The following is a 22,633-nucleotide window of genomic DNA, read 5'->3' on the forward strand; positions in this document are numbered from 1 at the left end:
TGCTCACTCTGAGAAATAAATAAATAAAATCTTAAAAAAAAAAAAAAAGAAAGAAAGAAAAAGAAAAGAAAAAGAAAGGACCCTGACATGGAGAGGAGTGACCTCAGCAAGCAACCAACGGCATTTTGCCAATCATGTGAATGAGCCACCTCGGAAGTAGATTCAATAGCCCCAATCAAGCCTTCAGATAACTGCATCCCCAGCTAACATCAGATTACAATGTCATGAGACACCTCATCTAAAAGACCTGTCCATCTGAGCTTTTCCAGAAATCCTGACACTCAGAATCTGTGAGTACTATAAATGTCATGGTTTTTGTTTTGTTCTTGTTGTTGTTACTGTTTTTAATAAATGTCATAGTTTGAAGGCACTAAGTTTTAGGGTGGTTTATTATGCAGCCATAATAACAGGAACACTACTCATTTTTCTCCCAACACTACTTACTGAATAGTTATCTTTTCCCTCCAGATACAAGATGTCACTTTTATTATAAGTGAAATTGTTGTATCATGTGGGCCTATTGGACTCATGCTGTTCCATTGGACCAGAGCAATTCAAGCACTAATACCAGATAGTTTAAGTCACTGATGTTTTATCATCTGTGTTACTAGCTGTTAAAGGTAGCCACCCTCTAACACTGGTCTGCTTTTCCCTAGTTTGCCTGGATATTATGGCTTCTTATATCATGAGAATTTTATTTATTTTTTATTTTTTTAACGATTTTATTTATTTATCTGACAGAGATATCACAAGTAGGCAGAGAGGCAGGCAGAGAGGGGGAGGCAGGCTTCCCGCCAAGCAGAGAGCCCCATCTGGGGCTCGATCCCAGGACCCTGAGATCATGACCCAAACCAAAAGCAGAGGCTTAACCCACTGAGCCACCCAGGCGCCCTTTTAGAATCAGCTTGTCTAGTATTTAAAAAATATATTTTTTTTTATTTAAAAATTTTTTTTATGTGCTTGTTTTAAATTTATAAAATAACATTGGAAAAATTGATGTATTTATATTGCAGGTTTTTATTCAGAAATATGGTATATATTCTCATTTAGGTTTTCTTGCATGATGTTCAGGAGTGTTTTAAAGTTTTTTTCATATCCAGTTGTGTATTTCTTATAAAGTCAACACTTAGGTATTTTAGATTTTAGTCAGTGTTTTAAGTGGAATTTTTTGTGTGTGTTATACCTGCTATTCTAAATAATTGTTAACTTGTATATATGAAAACTATTGATTTCTATTTGTTAATTTTGTATATCACTTCCCTTCTGAATAATCTATTTGTTTATTGTAGCTTTTAGTTGGCTCTCTTGGTTTTACCAGGCATACAACCATATTGTCTGCAAACCAATATACCTTTATCTTCTATTATTTATTCCTCAAATTATTAGTTGATCTTTTTGCATTAACTAACACCTTCAGTATAGCGTAGTGGTGATAGTGAGTCTTCTTTAGTGAGACTACCTTTTAAGGTTACATCTAGCCATGTGGAATTTTTGGACTCTTGACATGTGGCTATTGAGACTGAGGAACTGTATTAGTTTTACTTAATTTAAATTTAAATAGCTATTTACTTAAGTCTTCTTTAATTTCTCTCAGCTATGTTTTGTAGTTTGCAGTGTATAGGCTTTGCACATATTTTGCCAAATTTGTCCCTGAGTATTTCACATCATTTGATGGTATTGTAAATGCTTTCTCTTACAACTGGAATTTCCAGTTGTGCATTGCAGCTACATAGAAAAACAATGGATTTTTAATGCTGATCTTGAAACTTGCAGCCATGCAAAAATCACTTATTAGTTCTCGTAGGTTTTGTTTTGTTTTGTTTTGTTTTTTTGCATTCCATCAGATTTTCTATATAGACAATTATAGTATCAAAGAATAAAGAGAGTTTTATTTCTTCCTCTCCAATCTGGGTTCCCTTTATTTCTTTTTCTGGCCTTACTGCACTGGGAGAAACTCCATTGTAGTGTTGATAAAATATGACGAGAGACCATACCATTGTTCCCAATATTAGGGGGAAAGTGTTTATGTTTTTCACCACCAAGTATAATGCTAGCTAAAGGTTTTTCATAAATACGAAAAACCTTCAGCTATTCCTAGTTTGCTGGAAGTTTTTATCAGGAATGGATATTTCAACTATTGAGATGAACATATGGGTTTTTTTCCATATTTTGTTAACATGATAAATGTCTTTGATAAATCAACTTTTCATTTCTGGGATTAAACTCCATTTCATCATAGGTATCATTAATTTTCTATATGAATGGATCCAATTAGAATTTTTGCACCTATGTTCATGAGCAATATTGGTCTGTAGTTTTTGTTTGTTTATTTGTTTTTATTCCCATCTATGTTTATTTTGGTATCAGGTTAATTCTGGCATCATAAATGAGTTGGAAAGTATTCACTCCTCCTCAATTTTCTGGAATAGTTTGTGTAGAATTGCTATTTCATCTATGTGTTTGGTTGAAGGCATCCAGTGAAACAAATTGGGCCTAAAATTATATTTGTGGATAGGTTTTCAATTACAAATTCAATTTCCTTGATATAGGGCAATTCATGTTATCTGTGTCTTCTCAAGTGAGCTTTAGTAATTTGCATCTTTCAAGGAATTTATCTATTTCATCTTACTTGTCAACCTTATGGGCATAGAGTTACTTAATGATATTCCTCAATATTCCTTTTAATACTGTAGTGATCACCTTTCTTGTTTCTGACAGTGAACATTTCTCTCCTCTTTTTCCCTGTCCAACTGAAGGTTTACTGATTTCTTTTTTTCTCAAAGAACCAGCTTTTATTTATTTTTTTTTAATTTTGTTCATTGTTTTTCCATTTTCTATGCCACTGATTACTGCTCTGATCCTTATCATACCTTTCTTCTTCTCATTTTGGGTTTGATTTGCTCTTCTGTTTCTAGTTTCTTTCTTTTTTTTTTTTTTAAGATAATATTTATTGAGAAAGAGTGAGAGAGAGAGAGAGCATGAGAGGGTAAAGGTCAAAGGGAGAAGCAGACTCCCCACTGAACAGGGAACCGAATGTACAGACTCAGTCCTGGGACTCCAGGATCATGACCTAAGCCAAAGGCAGTCACTCAACTGACTGAGCCACCCAGGCAACCTGTTTCTAGTTTCTTAAGATAGAAGCAGAAGTAATTTATTTGAAATCCTTCTTTACTAATGTAAGCATAAATTTTCCTGTAAGTACTTCTTTAGCAACATTCTATAAGTTTTAATATATAGCGTTTTCATTTTCATTCAATTCAAAATACTATATAACTCCCCTTTGGTTTCTTCTTTGATGCATGAATTACTTACAAATGCATGTGTTGGGTATTGTTCCCTCTAGCTCTTCTGGATGATTCTTTCCCCAGTCTCCAATGGCTTCCTCACATGTGTGCACTGACCAAAATCCTGTGCAGATCATCAATGTCCTGTTTCCATGTGTCTCTTTCCTGTCCAGTGCTGGTCCTATGCATTTGATCTGCCTTTGTTGATCTTAAATCAGCTTCATCTCTTCAACATGGAGTCTTCTAGACTCTGCCTGAGTTCCTCCCTCCTGCCACAGCCTGGAAACTCCCTCAAGGCAGTGATCTGGGGCAGTTGTAGGGCTCCCCTTATTTGTTTCTGCCTTTCAAGGATCGTTGCCCTTCACTTCTTGAGGTCTAGTGTTTTGAAAACCATTATTTCATATATTTTGTCTGGTCTTTTCGTTGTTTCAGCTGGGAGAAGAAATCCAGTCCTTCTTACCCACTGTGGTTGGATTCAGAAGTAAGGCTAGTGAGCTTTTACTTGCTTATTTTTATTAATTTATTTATGCCATTTACTATAAACTATTTTGATTTATTGTTTTTATGTGTAGCTTTTCTGTTATTTAGGATGGTTTGTATTTCAATTCTAGTGGTTACTAGTTTAATTATGTCTTTATATAATAATTTTTGTTCTCTATTCTTTTTGGAGAGTATCTATTAATTAGTTCATTACTCTAAGCCACGACACAGTGTACTTATCTTCCTCTGACTCCTCTTCTTAACAAACCAGTGTCCGTCCACAACATTATCTTTCTTGGTGTGTATGTTTGCATGAGTACTTATGCAATTAAGCTTATATTTCTACTACTTCAGTCTTCAACTCCTCGCCCCCTCCCCCCATTCTTACATCTTCAGTATAATTTCCTGGTAGGATAAGGGAGGAAATGTTAACATGAACGGACATATTTGGATCAGAAGTCCCCAAAGCATCAGATTAGGATACAGAGACTTGTATCTGTGCCCAGGCTCCCTAGTCACCAGCTCTATGGTGACCTTAAGATAGCTGCTTAAGCTGTCAGACCACCATCCCCCAGTTAAGATGGGACACTAATATCTATCTTTTGAGGTTGTGATGAGACTAGAACAAGAGAATACATGTGAGATGCTTTGCATAAACCCAAGGCATATAAAACACCTATAAAATATTGGTTAGTAATAGTAGCCTCGGTAAGAAAAATCAATAAGAAAACATCCATGGAGTACAAACCACACACCAGGTACTGCACCAGCTATCTCACATTCTGTATTTCATTTAATCTTGACAGTGAACCTGTGGTCAATACATTGTCCTCATTAGAGATGAGGGGGAGACTATAAGAGGTTAAGAATAAACCAAAGTCACTCAGTGCATAAGTGACTGTGGCAGAATTAAGACTCAAAATTCTGATGCCATGTCCAGAGCTCTCTTTCTCTCCCCACTGCTCTACAGCTACCTTTATGATCCTGAGCTCTGCCCTGCTAATGAAAGTGTGTGCACACACATTCACACGAACATGTGTGCACTCACTTTATTCTGCGAACAAACTTGGCCTCACAGCTCAGTATATAGACAGGATACACCTGGGCGAATATAATTTGCCTGTTTTTCCAAACTCTAGGTTCAGAGTCTGGCTTGCAGACAAGGTACAGATGGAAATCTTCCTGGATTCAGACCAAGAAGAGAAGAAAGGGTGGGAAAGGCTTGCCCCATGGCCTGTAGTAGCACTGAGTAAATCCAGCTTAGACGGAGGTTGGGAGAGTAGTTGGAGGAATCATGCTATTGACAACTGCTGGCTTGTCTAGCGCTTGACCAAGTTCTTCAGCATCCAAGCCCTCTTGGACTTTCCATAGAAGTTTTATTGCCAAGGAAATGGAGGCTGAGAGAGGTTAACATTGTGCTCAAGGCCACATATTTAAATTGGTGATAGGGCCTAGACAACAATCCCAGATCTCCTCAACACTTGTCCCGTGCTTTTCTCATGACATGCGTTTGACTTCATGGGTAGCATTTACCTTTTCACAGTTCTGCTGGGGGTATGACTAGGCCCCATAGATGTGTAAGGGGAGAATCAAAGTTTAGCTGGACCTGATTAGTCTTTAGCACTGTATTTGAGTGGCAACAGATAAAGAGACATAAAAATGGTCTTTGTTCTCAGTACTCATTTATTTATTCATTCATTCATTCTAAAAGTTCACTGGATGCCAAGCTCTTTTAGGAGTTGGGGAAAACTCTTCAAGGGGCTTACTGTATGATGAAAGAAACAGATTCAAAATGCAACTGTTGCAGTTCAGTGGGAGAAGTTAAATTAAGAGTATTTGGGTGATGGGCTTATCACCAAAAGCACTTCACTATCAATGGGGAAAGGGATCTAAGAAGGCATCCTCAAAGGAGGTGAGTGTGGAAGGATGCATAGGAGCTGCAGAAGTGGGATTTGCCACCAAAGGAGGCACAAGTGAGCATGTTTCTTTGAGAGGACCACAAGTGATTCCGTGTGGCCAAGTCCAGGGAAGGCTGGGAGCAAAGCTGAAAGCTACTCGCTGTTCCTGCAGAGGAGTTTAGACATCTCCTACAGAGGGTGGAAAGACAGTCTAAAATGTAAGAAGAGTAGTAATAGGACCAGCTTTGGCTGGAAAACTCACTGTGGTACAGGTGGGAAGAATGGACTAACGGGGGAGGGAGCAGTGAAGAGGCTGGCTGAGGTCAGGGGTGTGGCAGTGGGAATGGGGTGAATTGCTCTGGCTCACCCCTACTCACATGGAAGGGTTAGCATAGACAACAGCTCAGGGAAAGACCTTCAGTCTGGCTAGAAGCTCTTCTTATGGCACCCTGAAAATTTTCTCCCATCCCCTAGAGCAGAGGCAGAGTTTGGTGGTGGTTAATAGCACTGGCTACGAAGCCAGCTTTTAGGACACTGCACCATACCTCCACTGCTAACTAGCTGTGTGACCTTGGACAAGCTGCTTATTCACTCTGTTGCCTTAGTTTCTTTATCTATAAAGTGATGATAATAAGAGTACCTAGCTCTTAGGGTTATTGTGCTTAAATCATTTAATGCATGTAAACCACATAGAACAGTGTCTGGCAGTGAGGAAATGCGCAGTTAAGCGTCGGGTTTTAGAATCATTGTACCCATTCACCGGAGGGGAAAGTGTATGTTCCTGGGTGCACCTGGCCAGTCTGAGAGCCCCCTGGGGACAGGTACCCTCAGTCCAGCAGAGAGCCTGGGACAGCAGACTCTCAGTGAATATCTGCCGAATGGATTAACGGTGATACTAATGACAAAGAGATATTTAGGAGTTAAATCATGCATCCCTGCGGGGAACTGATCAGACATTAGGGAGAGGGTTAAGTGAAGAAAATGAATAATTACTAAGGTTCTGTACAGGGCAGGAAGATGATGGTGTTTTCACGGCTGAGACAGGGAATTTGAAAGAAGGAGCTGAATCCGAGGGTTAGAGGGCTAACACGTGCAAGACCAAAGCTATAGGACAGAAAGAAGCTGAGGTTTGAACTCAGGTCTACTGAGTTCATATTCCATGAACAGTTTCTATAACCTGCATGTCTATGCAGAGCACAGTACCTAATGCCACAGGGACCCCATAATGCAGATCGAATGAGTCGGCGAATGCTTGAACGAATGGACGCCTTTTGTGAATGCCAGGGGAGCACGGTTACTTTTCTTTTCAATGATAAGTAGATGTCTGTGTGGAGGTTAAAATAAAAAATGGAAGAAAGAAACAAAAGTCGCTGTAAGATTTAAAATTAAAACCTAGTAACCAATATTGTACGTGAATGAAATGGGAGCCATCTTCCTTCTTTTTCCCTTTCTCTGACACATCAGGACATTTTTTATTCTCTCTAGCTTCACAACATACTCTTGCAAACTGCTAGGCAGGATGACTAAAACTACCCACCAGGAAGTTTTGCAAAGCCCAAGCCAAAAAAAAGAAAGCAACATCAAGGAATCTAGGAACATAGGAAAATGCCTGGCAACGGGGGGTGGGGGGCGACTACACAGGCTCCTCCACGGATGACTCCAAGTTCAATCACCACCCCTTTGACACAAGCTTAAGTGAAGCCACTGGAGGGACCCGCAGCTGAGCAGCAGAGCAGAAAGAACCATCTGCAAAAGTTCCTACTTGGAATCGGTATGCTCTCCCTCACTACAAGTTGCGTCATAGAGTAGTCATCATAATTATACTAAGAATGCCTATAGTTTATCGAATGTTTACTACTTCCAGAAACTGGTAAGTGTTTTACAAACACTATTTCATTTATTTTCATGTATTTCATTTTATCAGTTCCTGCAAGAAACATGCCGCTACCCCCATTTGAGAAATGGGGATACCCAGCCTTGAGAAGGTAAAAGAACCTTACCAAGGTCAGGTGCGAGTGAGGTCACAGGATCTGAAGCCCAGCTTGTCTGACTCCAAAGCCCAACCCTAACCACACACGGTTTTTCTCTGTGATTCCTTTGCGGTGGGACTGTACAGAGTTTAACTTTGTCCAAGCGAATCTCATTGAAGCATCAAGCATGAAGCCTACGTTCCCAATGCAGGTGTGACAAGACAAGAGTGTCCCCACTCAGAGGCCCTTCATCAGTCCCAAAGAATCAGTGCAAGGATCTAGAGACACGGGTTCAGAGAACTGGGTCCAGATCCTGACGTTACCACTTATATACTGTGAGGCTTCCCCTGCATTCCGTAAATTCTTTAGGCCTCTGTTAGTTTCTTAGTTCTTACCCAACCCACCCTTTCCCTTGACTTTGGAATATAAAATAAAAGGGTTTGTCTAAATAATTTCTCGAAGGGTTTGAGAAACTGATATTTTTTGTTTGTTTCAATATTTGTATCATTCCTAATATAAACTTTATTACATCAAAAAGTAATTCGCCTGGGTGGCTCCGTCAGTTAAGCATGGGACTCTTAATTTTGGCTCAGGTAGTGATCTCAGGGTGAGATCAGGCCCTGGTTGGGTTCCATGCTGGGCCAGGAGCCAGCTTGGTATTCACTTTCTCTCCCTCCCTCTGCCCCTCCCCACCCCACTCTCTCTCCCCGCTCTAAAAAACATAATAATATCCCTGATATGAGGAAGTGGTGATGCAACATGGGGGCTTAAGTGGGTAGAAGAAGAATCAATGAAACAAGATGGAATTGGGAGGGAGACAAACCATAAGTGACTCTTAATCTCACAAAACAAACTGAGGGTTGCTGGGGGGAGGGGGTTTGGGAGAGGGGGGTGGGATTATGGACATTGGGGAGGGTATGTGCTTTGGTGAGTGCTGTGAAGTGTGTAAACCTGGTGATTCACAGACCTGTACCCCTGAGGATAAAAATATATGTTTATAAAAAATAAAAAATAAAAAAACATAATAATACATGCTTACTAAGGAAAAAACATACTCCTCAAAAAAAAAAGTATGTAATTGTTTCAGAAGGATGCAGAAGAGTGAAAGTAATTCCAATTCTTTTAAGCACAAATGGGATCACTATACAAATTCTGAATTTAAAAGACTATCAGAGAGGCTTCCTCCAGCTTTAATATTTAACAATAGCAATAAAAAGTCATGTTTGGATACTTTTTGTCACTTCCAAACACTTCTCGACTTGCCTTTTGAAGAGTTCTGTATTCATATCTACGGTTCAGTGCTCTCATCCAAAGATTTAAAGAGTTCTTATAAAGGCTTTTTTATTCTTTTGATGATTAGCTAAAATAAAACAAAACAAAAACCTTGTAGGGGGTATTTCTTTTTCCAAAATAATGCACTCCACAACCTCTTGTTAAGAACTTACCGTGTCTAGAACTTGTGCAGGGAGATACCCAGAATGCCACATGATCGTGGGTGAGCAGGTCCAGTGGCTAGAGGGAGAAGTGTAGGAAGGTAAGTACACAAAGGCCTGAGTGTGCACGTGTGAGCTATTAATTCTGTCACAGAGGAGGGAAGAGAGGCTGAGTCTGAAAGAAGGAAAGATCCAACAGATGGCCAAGCCTTAGAGAAGCAACCACATAGGCAAGCTCCAGCTTGGTTAGCCGGCAGGTAGAATGACATAGGATTTCTTGTCTACACTGGGGTACTTGATGATGGAAGGGCAGTGCTGACAGTTATGTCAGGATACTGGGTGAAAACCAGAATTTCCTGGGCAAATGAGATCAGATGGTCAACTTCACACTAACATTTTATTGTGAAAAATGGGGCTCTGAAATGGGTGTGATAGGCAACTGAGGAATCACTAAATTCTACCTTAGAAACTAAGAATACACTGTATGTTAATTAAATTGAATTTAAATTAAAAAAAAAAGAATAGAAGAAAAATGGGGCTCTGAATCTCATTCTTTACACATTGAAACTGTGATGAAAATGGCATGTTCAGAATGCCCCAGGGAAGGCTTCCCCACCCTGGCCAACTTCCTGAACAACTTGCAGAGCTTCCCCTAACAATGCCTTTCAGTCCTGCTGTGAGAATCTAGCATAACATCAACACAGCAAACAAATTGTTCAAACTGAAAAAGCGCATTCTTGTATCATCCTTAAATTAGTGCCCAAGCAATGTAAGACTTTCCAAACCACATTGATACTCAGCCTTGGGAGTTTGGGTTTTCCACAGCACTTAGGGGAGCCACTCAGAGCCCTAACTCTCAATGTTTCCACTTGATGTTCCTTGTTTTGTTTATCTGTGCATTTAGTTATAATTCCAAAGAGTCAATGAAGATTTTCTCTGTGCAGAGACTATTGGGAAAAGTCTTGGGAGTGGAAGAGGAAAGTCAAAATCTTTTTAAAACATGACCGGTGTCTACTAGATGTGATAGCTGCTGGTGTACCCTGAGGCAAAAGGAACAGCATATGCAAAGGCACAGGGGCAGGAACAAAGCATGGAGTATCCAGAGAACTGGGCAGAATTCTCTGGCTAGGAATGAGCCTGGGAATATGGTGGGAGAAGAGACTAAGTGTGGGTTGAGACTAGATAGCTGAAGGGCCTTGAATGCCGCCCCAAGGAGCTTAGACTTCATCCTGTTATAACTGATAAGTCTCTGGAGCTATTCTAGCAGGCTATTTGTTTCTGGAAAGAGAGCAAACCAAACAAATCCAGGAAAAGTCACCCATCCTGGATCAAATTTCTCTCTTCAGGTTTGCAGTCCTGATTTGCTTTAAACTTTTTGTTAATGTATTCCCTGACTCCCTGTACCTCAAACACCACCCCCAAAGGAAGGTATCTCAATCGACTAGTGATTATGGGCACAAATTTCTGATGCTTTGAGTTCAGCCCAATCACAACGTAGGCTGGACTAGAGTATTTTAGCATCTCCCAGATCTACTCCCAAATGGGACTCTATGGATGAGGCTCTGGGCCAGACCCAGAGAGGCGAGAGTGGGGGGCTTCTGTCTTCTGACCACCCTCGTGGAAACTGCTCCCAGTGATTTTCTTTGGGGGAATTTATACTCTTAATTCCCTCCATTCTCCACCCCATCATGTCTGCCTGAAGACCAAATCCAAAGTCATGAAGCTCACGTGAAAATGGCAGCTGTATACTTTTCAGCTACTTGGGATGCTTAATAAATGGACCGACTTGAAAGATAAAAGTCTCCTTGTCCCCAGAGGTATTTGGACAGCCATGCTCTAGAACGGTTTCTTTCAGGCTGTAGGGAATTGGAGTCTGACAGATGTGGATTCTCCTCCTCGTCTAACTATTTCCAACCTCTGAGCCTCTGTTATCTCAGCTGTAAAATAACGATTATAATAATTCCTTCTTTAGAGGGTTTTTTAGGAAAAAAAAAACAAAAAACCAAACCAAAACAAAAAAACGAGATCATGAAGTCATGTGGCCCAATGCCAGGTACTAGTATGTGATCAGGAAAAGCTGGCAATCATCATGGTTAGCGCGGGCATCCGCCAGTGGGTGAGCTTTGTGCTGCCAATGGTGAACCAGTCATCTATTTCTGCATAAGACCTTCCCCCGGGAACATGACATGGGAAAAGTCCTATAGGCAAAGAATTGGTCATCAATACCAATGAATATTACCCAATAAAGACCATCTAGCTGCAGGAGCCAAACTTCCCATTTTGCACAAGAAAAAGTAAATTCAGAGAGAGGAATCACAGGCCCAAATCCACTAAGTCCAGTAAGCTATAGAGAGATTCCTGATGAAACCTTAGGTCTCCTGGTGCTTCCTCCCATGTTCAGTAGTGTTCTTTTAATGTCTCTGTTTTCTGTTAAGAAGCAACATTCAGGACCTTCAATGATCCTATCTTCCTTACATATACTAACTCATTCAATCCTTACAGCAACCTCAGAAGGCTGATCTTATTGTTAATCTCCATTTTATGGATAAAGGAAGTGAGAGAGAAGTTAAGTTACTTACTCAAGCCTCACTTCCAGCCAGCAGTAAAGCCTAGATGTGAGCTTGGGCTTGAAAGCCTGGGTCCTTAACCACACACACATACCAACCTTCCTAAAGTGAAAAAAAAAAGTGTATGGTGTCTCCTTCAGAGGAACCTACTTTCTAGAGGAGAGACAAAACCCCTAAGAGTGTGTAGTCACATGCTTCAGGCCCCAGGAGAGTGAGAGAGGGGGGCGGTTAACTCTGCAAGGTGAGGAGTGAGAAAACTAGGAAAGCTTCCTGGAGGAGGCAGCCTTTAGCCAGTTTCCAAAACTGGCTTGTTTTCCTCTAAGCTGCTGAGCGTAGGGGTATTCCCTACAGATAGAAGTATTCCCTACAGATAGAAGCATCTTTGCTGAGATAGGCAGATGGGAAGCGGCAGGTTTTCAGGGGCACCAGGGAGGCAGGAGGCCAGGACACCAGACATTAACTCAGTGTGTGAGAAGGACAAGTTACTTAACCTACAGAAACCTCAACTTCCTCTTCTGTAGAATGGGGATAATAATGCCTGCCTTGTGAAGCTGTTTGAATATTAAATGAGATCATGTGTATATACTTCTCAACCCAGTGTTGTTCCTCTTTCTTTATTTACCTATTATAAAACTATTTGCCTCCGTAAAATTTTTAATTGAGCTTATTTTTTTGCACTTATGCTCACAGTGGCATTAGTAATAATCCTGAGTGGGTTATTAGTCATTCATAATAATAATATAATTAATGATAATGTTAATTGCCATTGATGGAGGGCATTAAGTACTTAATATGTATAATCTATATTTATCTAATCTACTCCTCCGAACCTATCTTAAAGATAAGTATCATTATCCCCATTTTTTCAGCGAGGTTAAGAAATTTACACAAAGGTCACCGGCTAGGAAGTAGCAGGACTGGTTTTCAGACCCAGGTCTGTCTGTCCAGAAAAATACCCGGCAAACAGAGAATGCCCTGTGTTTTGAGTTCATGTTGGTCTTGGCAATGTCCCTCAGCCTCTTTCTCAGAAAGAAAACAAACATTCAAAGAGGTTTGCTAACGTGTTGGAACAAGAATGCCCTAGTGAGAGAGAGAAGGGGCCCGCTGAGGCAGGGAGATGCATCATATTTGGAGGGTGGGGTTGGGGGGGTGCCTCAACCCCTTCTCCCCAAACCCAGAGGTCCTGAAGAGAGCCTAGCTTGAGCTGGAACCTTGAACCGCCCAGAAGTCCTGGCATCTTGGCAGGTCACTGTGTGCCTTCTCAGGCTTCAGGTGGTTCTGGGAAGCCAGGGGTGTCCTGCCCGCCAGTGGAGACGCCAGGACTGCCAAGGAGGCTGCGGGCTGGTAAGCCAGCCCTTCCCCCCCGCCGTGGGTGGCTCCCAGGCAGCAGGGAGTTAATCTGCTATCTGTTGGGAAGGCTTCCAGAAACCTCCCCGCCTGTGTTTGCTCAAGGCTGGGCTCTTCAGAAACTGAAACCAGCGGGACACCAGGCCCAGCCAGCCCTCATGGGATCCTGCCTGGGTTTACCTTCTATGGGGAAGGATCAGAGGGCTGGGCGGAGCAGAGTCTGGAGCCTGGGCCGCCTGCGGATGTGGCAGGCCTGGCTGCCTTCGGCCTGAGGAGGCCCTAAAACCCCCGCCCACGCCTCCACCACCCGTCGGGACCCGCTCCAAGGCCCCAGAGAAGCACACGGGCAGACAAGCCAGGGTGGCTGGAATTCCGGGCCTGCCCCTCACCACCTCTGAGACACTGAGTCAACCACAGAACTTCAGTTTCAGTTTCTTTAGCTGTGAAATGGGGGTAAATAATGCCTGGCCTTTGGATTCAGTAACGCATGTGCAGTAACCTAACACACAAGAAACGCTTGGTTTATGTCCCCCGGTTGCTGTCCCTGTTACTATTACTGCCGTTGTTGTGCCAGTGGGTCGGGCAGCCTGCTTTGTGAGGTAGTAAGCTCCCATCGCGCAAGGAAGTCCAGCGCAAGTGGAGGGAGATGAGGAAAAAGACAAAAACAGCACAGGAAGGGATTCACGTGTGCATACCCACATACTGACCTGGTCATTTCAGAATCACCTGGGAAACTCAAGCACCACCTCCGACCCACTGAATCAAAACCCCCAAAGGCAAGATTTTCCAAAAGTACAGTTTCATTTTATAAACCACTCATCTGGACCAATCATGTCTACATTCCTCACCTTCAAAAGACCCTAATGTTAAAAAACAAAACAAAACAAAAAAACCCTAATGTTATTCCCTCCCATCCTATCAATTAAAGAGGGTAAATCAGATTTGTTAAGTCATAATTAATTCATTTGCTCACTACATAAGTTATGGACCAAAGGCCCAGAGTTCATTCCACAAATAGTCATTCACTCAACAAATATTTAGTGTGTAACTACCATGTCCCAGGCCCAGTGCTGTGTCCTGGGGGGATGGCGAAGGAGAAGGTGGACAAGACCTCTGTCCATCCCCCTGCACCCTCCAATGCCCCCCCCAGCCCCCCAGCCCCAGCGCTTCCCAATCTGGCAAGGGAATGCAGAAAATGGATTCAAATACTGACATTGAAGCCAGGAGAATCCCGCTGGGTAGAAGACACCAATATTCCGACAGTAAAAAGATGTGGTTCCATCAATAGCAAATAATGTTGACATGTCATTATAGAGAAAGGTGGATGGCGGTCCTCGGCTGTGCGCACACATATGCGCCTGCACAAGAGATGGCATGATTATTTTTATGAATCCCAAAAGGTCCAGGGTCCTTGACTCCAGAACGGCTAAGGTCTTCTGAGGAAAGGAAGACCCTTTGGACTTAATTCCTGCTTATGTGGCCAGTCTCATGGCCTGGCACACACATGAGGAACTGGCCAGTGGCCCCAAACTCTGAGCAGAGCGTGGGCTCTGAAGCCAGGCTGCCTAGGGTTGAATCCCAGCTTGATTCCTTAGTGCTGTGCGATTGTGGGCAAGGTACTGTGAGAGCACAGGCACAGAGAGGAGACCTCTGTGTGCCTGTGAATAACACCTGCTCACAGAGCTGTCCTGGGGATTACAGAGAAGGTACTGAAAGCCGTGGTAGGTGGGCATCGATTAATGAGCGGCTATTATCCTATGCTCCCTTTTGCCTTTGATGGTCTGTCTCTCTGCCTCAAGTACCCCCCTCCCTTTTTCTGTCTGGGGAGCACATAGTTGTTGGTGCCACGGCCCTCCTCTCTAGAGCCTTCCTTTCTTCCTTCAGCAGGCAGTGTGATGCTTTTTCATTTGGGTTCCTATAGTTCTTTATAGCAACCTCTCAGGGCCCCTCTCACACTGCAACTGTGTTTCTCATTGTCATTGAGGTCTTTTCCCTTCCTCTCTGCATTCTGGGTTTTGAAAAACAGGGGCTCCATTTTGTATCTTAAGGATTGTATTTATTTATTTGAGAGAGAGCGAGAATGAGAGAGAGAGAGAGAGAGAGAGAACACAAGCAGGGAGGGGCAGAGGAGAGGGAGAAGCAGGCTCCCCACTGAGCAGGGAGCCAATCCCAGGACCCTGGGATCATGACCTGACCAGAAGGCAGACACTTAACTGACTGAGGCCACATCTTTTCATCTCTAGGGACAAGATGGTCCCTGGGATAGAATAAACACTTGCCACTATCTGTTGAACTAACGAAGGATGGACAAGGGCTGGACGGACATGCCCAGGATCAGAGAATTCTAATCTGCACTTGGGTTCTGTTGGGAAAAGTGCTTTCTTGAGCTTCTGGCTGCTCATCTGGAAAGCAGATCTGATAATAACAGTGCCTGTGTCTTGGGTTTGGGGGGATTAAACGAGGTGCATACAGGGCAACATTTGAGTATGAGCTCTAGAATCAGATTGTTTAAGTCCCAGCTCCACGACTCATAAGCTGCATGATGTCTGACACGTTTTTAACTGTGCTGTACCCGGAGAAGACAGATCTCAAACCAAAAAGAACGCATCGTCATTACGGGCCATTCAGAGAATTAAAGGAGACACTCTTTACAAAGTCACTGGTGCCTGGCATGGAGTAGGTTTTCAGTACATACATACTGGTTCCATCCCCCGCACTTTCTCCAACCCTGTAGGCCCTGGACTCTGAAAGCCTGAGACAGCTGTTCAAATGCCACATTTTGCTCTGAGTGACTAATGTCCCTTAAGCCGAGGTTGGAAAGCCGACTCCAGAACTAAGCTCACATTCAAGCACTGAATGAGATGCAGGGAATGCGGCTGTCCCATTTATTTAATTAATAAGGAAACTTGGGGGGAAAGGAGCAATTTAAAATCAACAAGCATGCCAAGGAAATTAAAAGGCAAGAGCTAGCCCACAATTTCATATGTGGGTTTCAAATGTCATGGGAACGGTCTCTTATGTAAAGACAGGAATAATGGGATCATCCAAACCCAAGCTAGTGTTTGACAAACTGTAAAACCAATGGCTGGCATTCTGTTTGGGGAGCAAGCAGTGTACCACACTGTAACAAGTCTCAAATTTCCTACTGCTTTATCATAGCATTTTCGAATAAACTCATTATTCAAAATTCTCCAGTGGTCACATGCCTGCTACTAAGCCAAAGGGTGTGGAAGAGAATCCCATCGCATGGCCACACCAATGGCCCCAAAGCTGCTTCGGTTGGTGGGACTTAGAAGAGGCTGACATGAGTGAGGGCGGCCAGGCCCTCGGAAACTGGGGTTGTCGGTGGCCCAGTCAGCCAGGACTTGGCCATTGAGTTTAGAGAGGAAAGAGGAGAGGACAGGGGTCCCACGTGAAATGTGGGGTCTCAGCAGACTTGTGGGATGAGCTACACGGTGGGGTGGGGGAGGGCAGGAATCTTACTAGCAAAGCCAGCTGCCTGCCAAGTAGGGTGTGGGTCCGATTCTGCAGAAAAGAGAGAATTACAGCTGTTTTAACCTCCAGCCTCTAAGGATTGGGAAGAAAGTGGGGACGGGGTCACAGAGGAGATGACTCCACTCCCTATTCCCTGAGCACACTCCACCTGAATATTCTATCCTGATCTCTCTTAACCTAAGCCTACGTCTCCAGACCTTGAGCCAGGTCAGGCACCTGCTCCAAAAACTCTCTCCTGATCTCTCCAATTAGAGAAAGAATCTCTCTCTTCTTCCCCATACACCTCAGGAAATTTGGGTCTCCATTTTAACACTTCTTCCAGTTCTTTATGACATGTCCGCCACCCTCCTTCATTCTTTTTTCCTCTTATCTTCCTCTTTTTAAATAGCTTTAAGTGGTGCCATTGGCTTGCAATAACCTGCACATATTTGAGGTGCACCATTCCATAGGTAGGGACCTGAGAACCATTAGCATCACCAAGATAGTGAACATGTCCGTCACCCCAAAGGTTTCCTCACAGCTTCCTTCTCCAAACCAACACCCAGCTGCTTTCTGTCTCTGTAGATTGGTTTGCATGTCCCATAGTTTTATACATATGGAAGGACAGAGTATGTACACTTTTGGGAGTGGTTTCACTCCGTGAGCATCATTATGTTGAGATGCATTTATGTGCATTTATGTGATCTCCACTCCTCTCTGAAATGTGGGCTTCTCTGAGGAGAAACAGGCCGGAGCCTAGAGCTCGATGCTGGGCACAAAGGAAGACCCATGGTGGGAGACACTGTGGTGTGATGGACAGATCTCTCTGGACTTGGTATCAGAGTACGCACAGATCTCATGCCTAGAGTCGTGCCCATACTCGACCAGCTGGGTAGCCGGGAGCGAGTCACTTATAATCCGAGCCTCAGTTTCCTTATTTGTAAATCAGGCTGATGCTAAACCTCTCCACTCCGGGGAGAGCTCTGTGAGACTCCACTGAGCCCAGAGATAAAGTGCTCTGTAAACTGTGAAAGGTCAGTCCTGGGCCAGGATTAGGCCTGAATCAAGCCAGCCGCACACTGGGAACGCCCCAGCTCCCAGGGCTATTTAAAGGCCTGCGTGGATTTCTTTCTGGAGAAGCTGCACAGACTGGCAATTCCTCACAGAAATGGCCAGTAAAGGTTATGGCTGGTGGACTTTGAGCCTGGCCCAGTCACCAAAATCTCAAGGATTCTTTTTCCTCCAACTCCTGGCTTCCTCTGCAAAGGCTGTGTTTATTGACAAGGTCGCCCTCCCCCCAGAGAGCTGCACGAGACCGTGACCGGAGGGTCCCTCCTCTGGCCTGGAGCCTGAAGATAAGGACAGCCCATCTGCTGGGGGTTCCGAGGCCTGGAGGAACGGGAACTGAGCAGAGGAGGGGAGCAGGGGGCGGCCTGCCAGGCCTGGCCGCAGCTTCCTTTGGCCAGGACTGACAGAGAGGGGTGAGGTGGGGAGGGAGAGAAGGAAATGGTTGTCTCAGGTTGGAAACTGACTTGACCTATAAAATCACACCAGATTTGAAGGCACTTCCTATGTCACCCCTCCCCCTGCAACACCGCCATCATGAACTGAATTTCTTATTCGCTGCTGCTAAGGGAAGAGAGGCGCGGGCAGCTGCTAGGGCTGCCAGGATGGAGACTCCACTCAGCTAGCCTGGCTTAGGGAAGCCACAGGGCTGTCATCAAGTAGAGCTACCTTCTGCTGAATATCTTCTCTGTGTCAGGCACTAAATTTTCTCGATGCTTTACAGGGTAACCTTCAAAGCCATACGGCGGGGGGGTGGGGGGGGGTTGGTGCTTCCTCTCATTTTACAGCTGATGAAGGTGAAATCATGGGTCCAAGTCCACCTAGGACATGAGCCAGGATTTGAACTCAGTGATGTCTGACGACGGAATCCCTGTTCTTTTGAGAATTTGAGGACGACGATTCCCAAGGAATGAACTTAAATAAATTATTTCCTGATCATGCTCTGTGAAAGTGTCCCTGTTATAAAGACCTACAGTGGAGGTTGGTGTCTAGAAGGTTCTGAGAAATCTTAGGGCAAAGGAACTTAGTTTTTTTTTTTTCCCCACCAAAAATTTCCCATATTAAATTGATCACCAATCTTTTTTCCTATAAAACATCTCTTCAGGTTCCTCAGAACAAGTGCTCCTCAGAGCCTTGTGTGAGAATCACAGCTGAGTCAGAACCGGAAGGGATTACAGGGATTATCCACCTTACTCGAATGAGTGCATGAACAACACCTTTTATTAACATCTGCAGCTTTGAGAGACTTACTATCTGCAAAGACAGCTTGCTCTGTTCTTGCACCCATGCGGTGGTTCGAACAGCACTGCCGGACAGAAGGAGATTGCAAGCTATGTACATAATTCAAGATTTCCCAGAACCTACAGGGAAAAAAAAAAAGTGAAAAAAGAACAGGCAAAATTCACTTTAATAACATCTAATTGATTAACCCAGTGGATCTAAAAATAGTATTTCAACATGGTGTCAGTAAGAAAGTGGTTAATGGGATATGTTTTTCTTTGTTAAAAGAAGTCTTTGAAATCCAGACTAGCCCCATTTCAGGGGTTCGAAGGCCATGTCTAGCTAGTGTCTAGCGTGTTGGATGGCACAGGGTTAAAAGATTCTTCTTTTAGGCCAAGCAAAACTCTTCCTGCTTGGGCCTCAGATTCAAGGGCTTGGCCTAAGGATACAGAACTTCACCACCCCCCTCCCCACCAAGATGAGGTCTGTTTTGGCTACTTATTTGTACATGCATTTCAAGATCCCCATCATGGAGCTCAATCCCCTGGCAGTGGTCTGCTCAGCTCTGTCTCCCCCTTTCAGAAGGCTTTCCAAACTTCAAACTGCTCTACAAATAAAAGGCCTTGTTCTCCTAACTCCTAGGAGGGCAGCCTTAGAGTCACCCAGGAGTTTTAGTGGTCTCATTACATGGTTATGTTAAATTGAACCCACAGGCAGCTGCTGATACTGTGTCTGGCCCAGAGCTACTCCTTTCTGTTCCCTGGGCCTCAGTTTCCCTGTCTGTCAAAGTTCAGATTTCTATGATTCTGACCCATTCTGCCTCTTCTTATCCACACCCCTCTTTGCCTACGTACTAAATTTCCCTTGAAACTAGGTCTTAATGTAGAGTTCAGGAAACAGTCATATCCTCCCAGATACCATCATAATAAGCATTTTTTGAACATTTCTCATGTCTCAGGCACTGTGCTAAGAGCCTTATAAATAGCATCTCATTTAATCCTCTTCACACCTGACTGAACTCAACACTAGCATGATCCCCTTTTATAATTGCAGAAACTGAGGCATCAAGCGGCTGAGTCATAGGTCCCACACCCAATAAAGGGAACAGCTGGAAATTCCAGCCCAGGGGCCTTCTCCCGGTTCCCGAACCCAGGCTGGGAATGCAGGCCCAGACCATGGACCTGAGTGAGGCCCAGGTCTCAGACTGCGACAGAGGGAACAAGGGCCCAGGGTAACAACAACAACAGCAACAACAAAAGTTTTTTGCTTTTATTGTTGTTGCTGCTGCGAAAACCCACGAGTGTCCTCCTCCTGTTTGGCCGGGGAAGGAAATACTGTTATACTTCCCTTGCTAAGGAAATCCTACTCTTCACAAGTCAACTTTCTTCCCATCCCCTTGACCTTTCAGGAAAGGGCCCGCGGCCCCTGGAAAGGCTCTGGAGGAGACCTGAGGAGCTCAGCATGCCCTGTCTAGGGCAGGGGTATTTTTAGCTCAGGCTGCACTGTTTACAAGGAAGCCAGTCCCCTGAGCCTGCCCTCTCCCTCCAGGCCCCACCCGCCACGGGCTCCTCCGGGCCCTTCCTTCCTCCCTCCTGGAGGCTCCTTCCCCAACATCTCTGTCAGCGTGTGGGCTCCATCAGCACACGGGTGCCCTGTCACGACCGCCCCGGGAGATGACTGAGCAAAGCCACGGCCCTGGGCACCGACAGCCTTCTGGAAGGGCCAGCTGTGACCTGGCACTGCAGAAAGACAAGAAGCTGCCACCGGTTGAGAAAAGGCCTGGGCAGCTGGCGCCTGACTGGAAATCCTATAAATGGGTTCAGCCCTGCTGCCAGCACTACGGTGTGCCAGGTGCTCTTTGCTGTGACAGGTCGCTGACCCTCCTTGGCCTCCCTCGGTGCAGCTGGAGAGCAAGGAGGGCTCGAGGAGGGGCTCTGCCTGCTGAGCCTCCTCCGCTGTTAGGCGCCCATCCTTGCGCCTGCCCTGTGGAGGTGGCGGCAGGTGTTAAACAGGGGAATGGTGGGAAAGCCCGCACTCACAGTGGGCATGCAAGCCACGGCAGCCTCCGTAATAATATCCATCTCTCCAGCACTTCACTCAGTGTCTGGCAACAAGGCGGTTCTCCACCGAGGGAGGCTTCCTTTTATTCCCGCAGCTCTGCGTTCTCTCACGTCTAAGTCTGTACAGAACAGCTCGTCCAACCATGCCCTTTTTTAAGTTTTCAGTCCTCTCGCCCAACCCGGCACCCCTGTACCTGCTGCGGCTCAAGAGTCTTCCAGCAGAAGTTCATTCTCTGAGTCACCGTCCTAGGGCTTTCAGGGCAGGCTGCCCACCTGTCCCCCTCACCCCAGTGGCTCTTCAGACCCTGGGCCTGACCCAGGAAGCGTTTCTTCTCAGGGTCTGCCCCTAAGGTAGCAGAGCTGGGAGGGGAGCTCCACCCGGAAGCCCAGTCCCTGCCCAGGCTTCCCCAGAGGTGGGTGTGGAGATTACCAGGCCTCCAGGCTCTCCTCCTGAGGGCATGCTGGGCTTCTCCAGCAGGTGCAAGAGATCCAGGGATTGGAGGCAATTAAGTTCCTACCATGAATCCTCCTCCTGCCTCCTCCGCTCCCCCTCCTGTGTCCCACTTCCCCTCGCCAGACCTTTCCCTTCCTCTCCTCCTCTTCCTCATACCCAGCCTCCTCCTCCTTGCTCTCCCTCACAGTTGTGCTTTTGACCCAGGTGACAGCCTACTGTATTCCCAAGGGGAAGGACCAGTGACGAGGTGAGGGACAGACTTGTCTCTGAAGCCTTATACCTCTCCTTCTCCGAGTCCTTCCACAAAGATGCCCTGAGCCATCTGGTGTGCCAACAAGGCGCCGGTGCTAACCCCGGGGGCCAGGTAGCACCCCTGGTTTGGGGCAAGTTGCATATTAAAATGTACCTTCTCTACTGTCTCAAGATCCTGCATTCACACTTTTTCCAGTGTGGTTTTACTGTCCTACAATGCATTACCTTAACCTTAAGGAGAAGCTGACACTCTTGGAGAACGTCATTATGGAAAGAGAACGTCATTACGGAAAGAGGCGTCCCTCCTTCTCTCCCCATGCCCCGCTCCCTAGACAAAAGAAAGAGCATGTTTCACTGAACAAAAGCCTGAGTGTAGGACTTGGTTTAGGCAAGAGTGGATGGCAGGAGAGGAGGTTGCAGATGGATACGGGACAAATCATGCCGGTGGCCACCGCTGGGAGCCATTGTTCCCCACCATTGTGCATCCGGACCTGACTGCAGCCGTGGTTTGGAGGCCGGGCTGGAAAAGGGACAGAAAGAACAGCAGCAGGGAGACTTCCTGGGAAACTGTGGCCACGCTTCTTGCCCCACTGAACCCCCCTCAATCCCTAATCCCTGACCTCAGAGACCTGTGGGGAGGTGCTCATGCCCAACTCTCTGCCCCACCCACCCTGTTTCTTACTCACTGGGTGGCCTTTGACAAGTCCCTTAGCTTCCGTGGCTGGATTCTTCTCATCTTTAAATCAGAGAAAGTGTGTGTGTGAGTGTGTGCGCCTGTCTCAGCACACACACACAGACGCACGTACGCACGCGCACATACACCCACCAAGGGTTGTTATGAAGCTTAAATAAATAAGACCATGGAAGGAAGTCCTTTGGAAAGCACAGGCCGTTCTCTATCTCCCCTTGGCCTGGGCCGCTATTCCCATTCCCCAAGGGGAAATCCTCCTCCGGAAAGTGCTATGCACACTGGCATGGGGGCTGGGGGGGCGGGGGGGTTCCAACAGACACCAGATCTCTCCCTTTCCACTTTCGGGTTGACTTCCAGCGCAACTGCTGTTGGCTTGTGGACGGACGGGCGGCTCCCTGGGACGTGTCTCGTCACCAGGCTGATGTCCCACGGGCGCA

General features: G+C 45.2%; 1 protein-coding gene across 1 annotated transcript in view; it reads right to left on the reverse strand.

Annotated features, from left to right (window-relative positions):
- Positions 1-21,363, reverse strand: part of LOC116567092 — a 95,053-nt gene extending 73,690 nt beyond the window's left edge. Inside the window, exons 1-3 of the mRNA XM_032301953.1 lie at positions 20,994-21,363; positions 9,078-9,144; positions 6,866-6,986 (exon numbers count right to left, since the gene is read on the reverse strand). The gene's annotated coding sequence lies outside the window, so the exon portion shown is untranslated. The remainder of the gene's footprint in view (positions 1-6,865; positions 6,987-9,077; positions 9,145-20,993) is intronic.
- Between the last annotated feature and the right edge of the window lie 1,270 nt (positions 21,364-22,633).

Source organism: Mustela erminea, chromosome 10 (assembly GCF_009829155.1).
Source record: "Mustela erminea isolate mMusErm1 chromosome 10, mMusErm1.Pri, whole genome shotgun sequence".
NCBI classification, from domain to species: Eukaryota; Metazoa; Chordata; class Mammalia; order Carnivora; family Mustelidae; genus Mustela; species Mustela erminea.